The sequence below is a fragment of the Rhinolophus hipposideros genome (assembly GCF_964194185.1).
Source record: "Rhinolophus hipposideros genome assembly, chromosome: 16".
Lineage (NCBI taxonomy): Eukaryota > Metazoa > Chordata > Mammalia > Chiroptera > Rhinolophidae > Rhinolophus > Rhinolophus hipposideros.
This window is the reverse complement of record NC_138062.1, coordinates 18720399-18731017: the sequence shown is the minus strand read 5'-3', so window position 1 is coordinate 18731017 and position 10619 is coordinate 18720399. Positions and strand designations below refer to the sequence as shown.

General features: G+C 37.0%; 1 pseudogene across 1 annotated transcript; it reads right to left on the bottom strand.

Moving 5' to 3' along the window:
* Positions 1-6785: 6785 nt before the first annotated feature.
* Positions 6786-7159, bottom strand: LOC308509367 (ribose-phosphate pyrophosphokinase 1-like; annotated as a pseudogene). Its single transcript has one exon. The product of its transcript is annotated as a ribose-phosphate pyrophosphokinase 1-like (transcript).
* Positions 7160-10619: the final 3460 nt, after the last annotated feature.

Genomic DNA, 10619 nt, shown 5'->3' with positions numbered 1-10619 from the left:
CTATACCAGTGGGGAGGTCTCCAGAAAACACAATTGAGCGCCATAAAGCATTAATGAATAGTGGTGTCTTTAGAGATATTTTCTTGGGCAGCTGAAGAAAACGGTTGTATCAACCTTTCATAGAATAATTTCCCCTAAATTCCCCTCTTTTGGAATATCTTTCCAAAGTTCCTCCCCAGGAGCAGCTTTCTCATCCTCTCATCTCTCTCCAGAACTCACCTGTCTTTTCAGATGCTTGGCCCTGCCCCTCCCCTTCCCCCATCTCCACACATTTGCACAGCAAAACAAAGACAAGCAAAACACTGCTCTAACACTACTCTCCTTCCACCAGATGTCCCTGATGCTTTGTTCCACGGATGTGTCCTTGTAATGCTGTCTGAGGGGAGGTAGCAGTAGCTATCTATAATCAACTCCTTTTATTCTAAAATGATTCTCTGAACCGTTGTCACCAAACCATCAAATCTCTAAAGATTGTCTTGATGTACATTTTTTTCAAAAGAACAACAAATCTCTTTTCTGATAAGAAACTAATGGTCCCTCATTGCTAAAAAAAAAAAGAAAATTCAAACGTTTCAGAAATGCATAACTTATAAAGTTAAACGTCCCTTTAATTCTAATATCCATAGATAGCCACTTTGTTGGTTTGAGGAATGGTCTTCCAGGCCTTTTTCTTTGAATATACTAACCAATATTATTTTATTTCTTTTAATTTAAAAAAACAACAGACAATTTTTTTAATGAGCAAAAGATTTGAACAGATATGGATGGCAAATAAGCATATGAAAAGATACTCAACAGTATTAGTCATTAGGGAAATGGAAATTAAAACCACCATGAGATACCACCGAGAATCTATTAGAATAATTAAAATTAAAAAGTCTGACCATATCAAGTGTGGGCCAGGATTCTAAGACTGGGACTTTCATACACTGCTGATGGAATGTAAAATGGTACAGTTACTTTGGAAAACAATTTGACAGTTTCTTAAAAAGTTAAACATATTCGTACACTTGCCTTATGAGCCAGTCATTCCACTCTTGAGTATTTACCCTAAAGAAATGAAAGCATATGTTCACACAAAGACTTGTACAGAGATGTTTATAGACTTTCTTTTTTCTTTTTTTTTTTTTTAATTTTGGTACATGGTGACAGATAACAGTACAGTTTCATTCTTTTGCACGTGGCTATCCAATTGTCCCAGCACCATTTATTTATTTATTTTTTTTTTTTTGAGAGCCCACTGGCCCATGTGGGAATCGAACCGGCAGCCTTCGGAGTTAGGAGCATGGAGCTCTAACCGCCTGCGCCACCGGGCCAGCCCATAGACTTTCTTACAAATAACCCAAAACTGGAAGCAATCCAAATGTCCATCAACAGGTGAATGGATAAATAACTTATACTGTATCCACACAATGAGTTACTACTCAATAATAAAAAGGATAATAGTATTGATAATAAATATTGGTAATAAAATGATACTACTCAATAACAACAATAAATAATAATACTATAATAAATGATGAATGATACTACTCAATAATCATATACTAGTCAATAATAATAAAAATTACTGATATATGCAACAACATTGATGAATAAAATACTGAGTGAAAGAAGCCAGACAAAAGCAGTATGTACTGTTTATATAATATTTCCATTTTCTTAAAACTCTAGAAAATGTAAACTAATCTATAGTGACAGAAAGCAGGTCAGTGATTGGGTGGGAGGGAAAGGTAAGAGAGAGATTATCAAACAGCAGAAGGAAACTTTTGAGGGTGATGGATGTTTTCACTCTCTTGATTGTGGTGATGAGTTTACAGGTATAGAGATGTAAAAACTTACCAAAGTGTACACAAATATGCAGTTTATCATATGTCTATTATATCTGAATAAAACAGCTTAAAAACGGAAACAACACAAGACATACAAGTTTGTTATTTATGGTTCTCAGTGAACATGTATGTGATTTTATTTTTTTTATGTAAAGGAAATGAAGGGCATAATTAACATCAGTTGTACTAAACAAAATGCCCACCAATAATAAAAAACTATCTATTCAACGAATATGTTACCAAATGATCCCTCCCTTTTTTTGCATATTTCACTTGTGTGATCTATAAAGTTTCTTTAAAACAACCACTGACTTAAGATTGGTAAAAGTTTATAGTATAAATGGAAAAGTCAGTTGTTGCTTTCTCAGCTATTTCTCAATCTCTAATTTGTTTAATTCTATTTTTATCTTAAATTAATTGGAAAAGGAAGTGCTTATTGATATATATTTTTAAATGCTAGTAGTTTTGATGCCCATATCTCAAAGTCAGACAATCTGAGTTTGAATCATTGTTTTGATCACAGTTTAAATTGCCTAGCTTTAGTTTACTCAGTAACAAAAAGGGATAAAATGATATCTATATATTAGGGTTTTCATGAAAAGTAAATGTAATAATTCATATAATGTACTTATCATATAGTAAGTACTGAACAAATGTTAGTGTCCTTCCCCTTGTTCTTCCTACTAAGCAGATTATTTTATACCAGAACATAATTTGCTATGTAGGTAGTGATAGGAAGACAAATGAAATGTTTCAGGTAATCTTGGAGTGGCAGATGAAGCCTTACAGTTGAAGCCAGTGGAAAAAGGACCCACACATTTAAAGGGAGAAACTAGACACATCACCTCGGACATAAGTATGTTGATTCAACAGCCAGCATCCACCAAGAGCCCAGAGATTCATTGGAGAAAAGAATTCCTTCGTGGAATTCTTGAGGGGAAAGAACACTGCAGTTGCATAGACCCAGGATTGCAACAAGATCTCAATGCAGTGTCAAGTGACTAAGAATTCTTATGGACGCTTGTCATATGTCCCTCAGGTTTGGGGGCAGAGGCTGGTGCCTGAATGACCCTGACCGCAGGAGACTGATCTGAGCTATCAGCAACATCAGGGTAAGGAGGCAAGATAGGAGAGGGCCTGCCATCTGTTTAGCCACCAGTTAGAAATATTTTGAGTTGTAATGAAGCTAATAATGTCTCCTATCAAAATAAAAATTACTCTCACAAACTGAAGACAAATATATATGCATCTACGAGGTGAAAGGGGAGTTTAGGGTTTCATTGGATTTTTCATCAATGTTTATATAGTTCATACATATATGAATTAGAAGTAATTAAACATAAATCCTTAGGTGGTTCTAGCGGGAGGCAGAAATATTTGAATATGTTACAAAGGGAAAATATGTGACCATAAGAAATTATAATAAGATTCTTTGAAAGAAAATTATATTTGAAGGTAGGGGTACTTACATCCCCTTAACTATAAATAAAGTTTGTTCTGTATACAAATACAGGTAAATAAAACCTTGGAGGGTAATATCACTGAACTCATAATCTGTCGGTTTAGTTGAGTCAGATAATTTCTATGATCAAAAGAAGCTATTCTCTGTCCTCAGAACAAGTGAATACTTCTAGTGCCTTTGACATAAATGAGTCAAAGACGGCCTCTGTGTATTGGCCCTTAGTTTATTTCTTCACTGCAGGCGGAGCCAATCTCAAAAGCCCGTGGTAGCAAACTTAAATTGGTGTACATCCAATTATTTTATAAATAGCAACAGTCATCATTTTAACCTTTTTGCATAGCCCCAAAACGTCAGGTACTTGCAGTGGTAAGCCCCTAGGGCAATGCTGCCAGGGGAGCTCTCTCACCCAGAGACTCCACATCAGCCCCCTCTGTCATCCCTGTCTCCCCTGGGAACTGCCTTGCCTTCCTCGCCCTCTGAAAGGTGGCCCCTAGCATTAAGTCTCTGGATGACCTCAAGCGGTGAGGGACTTCCCGTCTCATGCAACCTTTTTCAAGTGCCATCCAATAAAGCTTCTGGGTTACTCGTCATCACCTTTTCCTTGATCAGCCCCCTATTCCTCAGAGCCCTGCATAGACTAATTACAAAGTCAGTGGAAAAATTACGAAACGCTGCCAATTAATGATTAAGATACCACTATAGAAAACAATACTGTGAGATACATAGGTTAAAACAGAATTAAAGTGAATAAATGTGAAGATTACTTGGCTTTATTAAGCAATTCGTGAACCAGACAGCACACCATCTGGCAACTAGAAGGGAGCCCGAGGGGTTGTACAAAATGGAAGTTTTTTAATAGGAAGAAGGATGGGGCAAACTATTGACCAAAGAAAAGAAAGGATGACTTTTAGACCAGGACATTTTGGGGAGGGAAGGAAATGGCAAGGGTTTTTATCATGCAGATTACCTCTTTATTCTTGGAGGGAGCGTGGTGGGGAAGTCCCACATGATCTATTACCTTCCTGGTGCTTGACCAGAAAATTCCAGACTGGTTGATTAAGATTACATTTCTGGGAAAAACTGAAACTCCGGTTAGATCAGGTATTAAGTTTAGATTTGGTATCATGGGCTTTTAGCACAAGTGATGCTTTTTGGGGCCTGTGATTTTCTCTTTAACACATTTAAAATTTATTTATTGTAATGTGAGACTATTAAGGAGAGAAAAAGTGTGGGAATTTTACAAAGATTCAAAAGATGTCAATTTGGGCTTAACAACCAAATATGTTTCAAACTTAAGTAAATTTTTCCTATTTCCACCATATATTCAAATGGGAATGGACCATGATCTTGGTTCTGTCATTTACTAATAGTGCAAACTTGAGCACTTTTTAAAAAATCTCTTTGAACTTTCAGTTGTGTACCAATAAAATGGTACACAACTAATCATACTTAGTGTGAAGTTATTGTGAGTTATTGAGAATATTATTTGAGATAAATGTGAGTACCTGCTACCTAACAGAGTTTTCTAAATTTGTTAGCTCTCCACCCTAGATATAACGGAACCATGTTATTTCTTTACAAGGGTCATATTAATATGTATTTTGATTTATGTCATTGATCTTTACAAATAGGGGAGTGTTTCAGCAATAATTTACTACAGAAAAAGCTAGCGGTTCCAGAGATAGAGGTGGTCCAAGTCACTTGCTTATGAAAAAAGTTCTGTTTATAGTCTCTCCCCTCCCCCTTGCCTTAAAAGAAGTCTTCGCACAATCAATGAGTTGAAGAGTTTCCTTCCTGCTGGCTTTCAGCAGTACTTTGGGTTCGTTTGGAAAACAATGTGGTCTAGTGGCTAGACAGAAGAAAGATCTTGGAGCCAGCCGATTCCGGCAAAGTGTAGAGGAGGCTAGCCACAAAATCACGCGTGCTGAGACCCCAGACAAATCCCTTGACCTCCCAAGCCCCAGTCAAACCCTTGACAACAAAGTGCAATGTGCTAGAGTCAGGCTCCCTTTTTCTAAGAGTAAAGCATCCGTTAAAGGGCCAAAACAGCTTTAGAATTAAAATATATATGTATATATCATTCAACAAAATGAACTCTGAATGCAGTAGCAAAAAACAAGAACGCAAATGTCGTTGTTTTGCGTCAAAATCCAAATGTCAGAATCACAGAGATGGCAATTCCCCCTATCCTTCCTAGCTGGATATTTGATTTAAGCTTCTATGATGCCAAGCAGAACCAGAAATTCTGATGTCTAACGTGTTGATTCAGAAAAATGAATGCAAGGGGCTCCTTAGATACAATCCAAACTTTTACTATGTGTGGGAGAGAGGATGGTCTAGTTTGCTTAGAACCTCACATTCAACTTCGAAATATTTTAAAGATTTTTGTTCTAAAACTATCTAATCCAAAGCAAAGACCTGGAAAATATTTGCTGCAGAAAAAGCAGGAGGTCAGAACTTAGAATCTGCATCCTCAAGTCTCAAGATGAGCAGCTTCCATAGTGAGTCATTCTGCATTCTAGGTCTCAACATTTGAATTCGATTTTAAGTCCATCAGGCTGTCAAAACATATACATATACATGCAATATCTAAAAATCTCAACAACACATAACCCAGGATCTAATGCCATCTAAAGGCAGCTGTGGCAAATTGCAAAATAAATAGGAAACTTTTCACTCTGGATACAAACATAAATGAGATGTTTTAGCTTAATATATTTCTGTATTGATTCTTTTGGAGAGGGAAAATAATTTTCTTTCTACCCTCCTAAATTCTTCTACCTGGTCTAATAATATTTAAATGACATACAGCAGATTAACAGGAGGAAATTGCACGGGGATTTCACATAAATATGAAAACTGCAAAGATAGCAGGTAATGAGGTATACATGTCATTTTGAACTAAGGAGGGGAAGTAGGGGTTTGGACTTCAAAGGGAAGTAAGGCAATTCACAGGGAGATGAAAAGAGTTAACGTTTAGTAAGCAAATGTTTATTGAGTCATCTTAAAACAATGGGACACAGAAAGGACTTTGCAAAAATGGGCTTTACTGGGTTCCTCCCTGTCTATCACCCCGAGTTCATATTAAGCTATAGTTACCTAAAATGATAGCTCCCTTCCTGGAGCAGGTCCTCTATCTAAATTCTTGTAGGCAGTTAGGGGGGAGGTCAGAGATTTTTTCCTGAGTCTTTCCTTTCTTGAAAAGAACCAGCTTAAAATAATATTCCAAAGAGGCATATTTTGGGCTTGCAAATTTTGTTCACTTTTAATTCCGTATAATACTTATTAAAGTCCATGAAACTTTTGTCCAAAGATTAAGCATAAGCAAAATTACAAATAACTAATCAAGAGGGAAAAAATATGAGTGTATGTATGTGTGTATGTTTGTGTGTGTTCAGCGTTGCAATAAATCAAACAAATATAATTAAAAATACATAGGGAAAAGTCTTTTTTTGTATGTATGTATGTATGTATTTACTGAGTGGGGCACTTTATTTTTCAAAAGCCTCAGACGTTATTCTATTATAAAGGGACACAGTGAACAGGTAGGAAACAGACTCCCCATGGTGAATTTCCCGATGGCTTCTGCAAGAATGATGGAGATGTTGATCTCCTGTGTTTTGGAGCACGCTTCATCTTATCCTCCTGAGATGGGATATTGGTGACTACTACCGCTTCAAAGCACGCGTTGTCAATGCCAAAAATGGCTGGGCCAGAAAAGATTGCCTGAGTCAAGATGGCATAAACTCTGTTGGCTCCCGCTGAGGGAGGTTTGTCATCTGCATGGCAGATTGTGCCACAAGAGTCAGCCATGTCATCCACTAGGATGGGTGACCTAATCCTTCACGTCTCCCACTAGCACCATGCGTTCCATTTCACTGGCCTTCTTCCATTTGTTGTGAGTCAAGGGCAAGTCCACATTCAACTGGTCTGCAATGGAGGTTGATGTAGATGATGTTGGATCTGCTAGCAGTTTCTGAGTGTGGGCCAGGATCGTGTCTCGTGAAGCCAAAGAACGGAAACACAGACCAGGGAGAGGGAAAAAGTTTTTAAAAGAGGATAGTTTATTAGAGGCAGGAGAAGAGGTCGCAGCTCCTGAGCTGGAGGGGGTCCCGAATGGGGGCTGCCCCATGACTGAGGCAAAAGCTCCTACTTTTATAACTTCCCTTTGCCTGTTTGGGGGAAGGGGAACTCTTTGGAGAAGGGAACTGTTTGAAGAAGGGAACTGGCGCCTTTTCGTGAAATTCGTCTACCAGCTTTGTTCTGCTTGCCCATCCTAAAGAAATTAACAAAGTAACCCACTCTTATCTATCAGATCTGCTCCATTTGTCAGGACAAAATGAATTTTATGATTAACCTGAAGGCCTTGTTACATTATGTCCAGGAGCAAAGGAGTGATTTCAAGACATGGAGTTTTAGAATATGGCTGTCTTTTCTTTATTCCACCAGGGACCTCCCTGTCTACCTAGGGACATACTAACTCTCCTATATCACTGCCGCTGAAGATTTTGATATTCGGCAACTTGGCCAACTATCCTAGGCACTCTTTGCTCAGTGATCACTGCTGCTGCTGAGACCCAAACTGAAATCAGCCCAGAGACTCAGTACTACTAATCGCTTTGCGTTGCTACTCAGCAAGGCCATCTTACCTAGAAGAGTCTTTTTAAAATTTATAATCCAGCTAACTAAAAGGTGGAAGCAACCCAAGTGTCCAATGACAGATTAATGGATGATAAACAAAATATTGTATCTCCCTGTAATGGAATGTTATTCGGCTTTAAAAAGGAAGGATATTCTGACCCATGATACAGCAGTGTTTAATGGGTATAGAGTTTCACTCGGCAAATGAAAAAGTTTTGAAAATGAATGGTGGCGATGGTTGTACACTTAAAAATTATTAAAATGGTAAATTTTATGTTATGTATATTTTACCACAATAAAAATATTTCAGTAGTGGTTTAAGCGGGATGAGATGCACTAGGACACTGCTGACAAAGTGATGTAATATTCCTGGAAAATATGTGATGATATGTAGCAAGAAATTCTTAAATATTTGTATACTTTGATTTGTTAGTTGTGTGTCAGGACTCTACCCAAAATATACATATCAGCGATACATTCAGAGTATAATGTACAAGGATGATCATCAAAGCCTTATTTACAATAGAGAAAAACAGAAAAGAGCTTACAAATCCTATATATAACAGAGGAATAGATAAATAAATTATAGAGGACCCATATAGATTGGTGGGTTGCATTTATAATCATGTTTAGGAAGAATACTTAATGCCATGCAGAATTAAATGGAAAAAGGGGGATACTTGTCTGATTTATTTTCGTGTATTTTATGTATTTACATTCTATTATCAGCATTTCTGTGTTAATTGTAAAAATGTTTATATATATAAACAATTTATGACATGAGAGAGTTGAATTAATTCTCTATTTGAAATACATTATGAAGTTTTTTAAGCAAAGTCTCAGAATACCTCATGTCACATAATACTAATGGCCAAAACTACATTCTGTTATAACTTGATGAGAAATCCATTGAGAATGTTTAAAAATTTTTAAGGCTTTTCTTGAGATGTAATTAGTTTCACAGAAAAAGTTATTTGGATATTCAAATTTATTAAAAATTCACAATCTATCTACCATTATGAGAAACCTCTATGAGTGAAAAGAGCTTACAAATCCTGTACATAACAGGGGAATTATTAGGCCCTATATTAATAGCCCTTAATAGATTAAGTAAGTTGTATCTAAAACCACCATCTCCTTTCAACCACCATTAGACTTTGCTTGAACCTAAAGGCGTGATACAATTTTTAGATTAACAAAAATCTTGTTCTGTTAAAATAAAAATAAGCATTTGGCTCCATGCCAAAGACAATGTTTCAAAATATTGATTGTTTTATTCAATTTAATGAGTATTTACTAAGTACTGTCTAGGTAGGTATTTGAAATACAGCAGTGAACAAAACAGATTAAAAATCCCTGCCCTCATAGAATTTACAATGTAGTGAGGAAGAAAAAAAACAAACAATAAGTAAAATATATACTATGTTAGATTATGGTAAGTGCTGTGGAAAATAATAAAACAGAAAAAAAGGATAAAAGAGTTTTGAAGGAAAATGAGTAGGGTGATAAAGGAATGTGATCTTTGAGGAAATATGATGGAATTGAGGGAATAAGCCATGCATTTGGATATCTGGGTAAAAGGTAAAGGGCATTCCAGACACGTGCAAAGGTCCTGAGGTAAGTGAATGCCTGTATTGGACAAAGAAGAGCAAGGAGGCTAGTATACCTGGAGCAGAATAAGCAAGAAGGAAAATCAGAGATCAGAGAGAACAGGAGCTCATATAGGGCCTGCCCTTGTCTATCATTATAAGGACTTTGGCTTTTGTTCCACAAAAATGCCTGGGAAGCCTGGAGACATAATAACTATTTGTGTTATTTTAATTTTTACAAATTGAAGATGTCCTTGATAGCATTATATATATTAGCCTATGTTTTCAGACTTTTTGACACACCTCTGCTCCACACATCTCATCCTACCACAGGTTAGCTTAGAGATGTTCCCATGGCAAAGGAACCAGACACCAAGTGGCAATGGGCATGCGCTTTTTCTAGTCTCTACTTGAAAACATCTCATTGATCAAATCAAGTCACATGGCTAAGACCAGTATAGAGTCCTGAGGCAGAAAATTCCATCCCGAATGGGAAGGTACTACAACGTTACAAGGGCATGGATATGGGAAGGAGTGAAGAAGTGGGGCTAATCATGAACACAACTCGTGGTTGAGAGGGAGTGGCTGCAGATCCTTCTCCTTTCTGAGTCAGATGATAACCTAAGGTACCTGCACTAGAGGACACCAATACTAGCATCTAAAACCCATCGTTCTTGTGGGACGTGGGGCTGTCAAAGAAAGGTACAGCCCAAGATGAAGATCAATCTATCTAGGTCCAGCCAGCAGGGAGAGGATGAATAAACAGAATCCTCAGAATGATTCCTTATTGAAAGAGAGCTGCTGGAAGAGAATTAAAAGTATAATAAGAACTCAAAAAGAGTTTCATGAACAGCACAAATGGACTAGGAATTCAGCATATTAATACAAGAGAAGATGTTTAAAGTTGACAAATTACAGGCCTGAAGATCAAGTGAAAGAGGTCTCAAAGCATAGAACAAAAATACAAAGAGATGGGAAATCATTAGGGAAATGAGAATAGATTTGAAAGATAGGTCCTAAAGACCTAACATATGAATAATAGGCATTCCATGGAAAGAAATAATGGGGAGAAAAAAAGGCAATAAACATAGCATA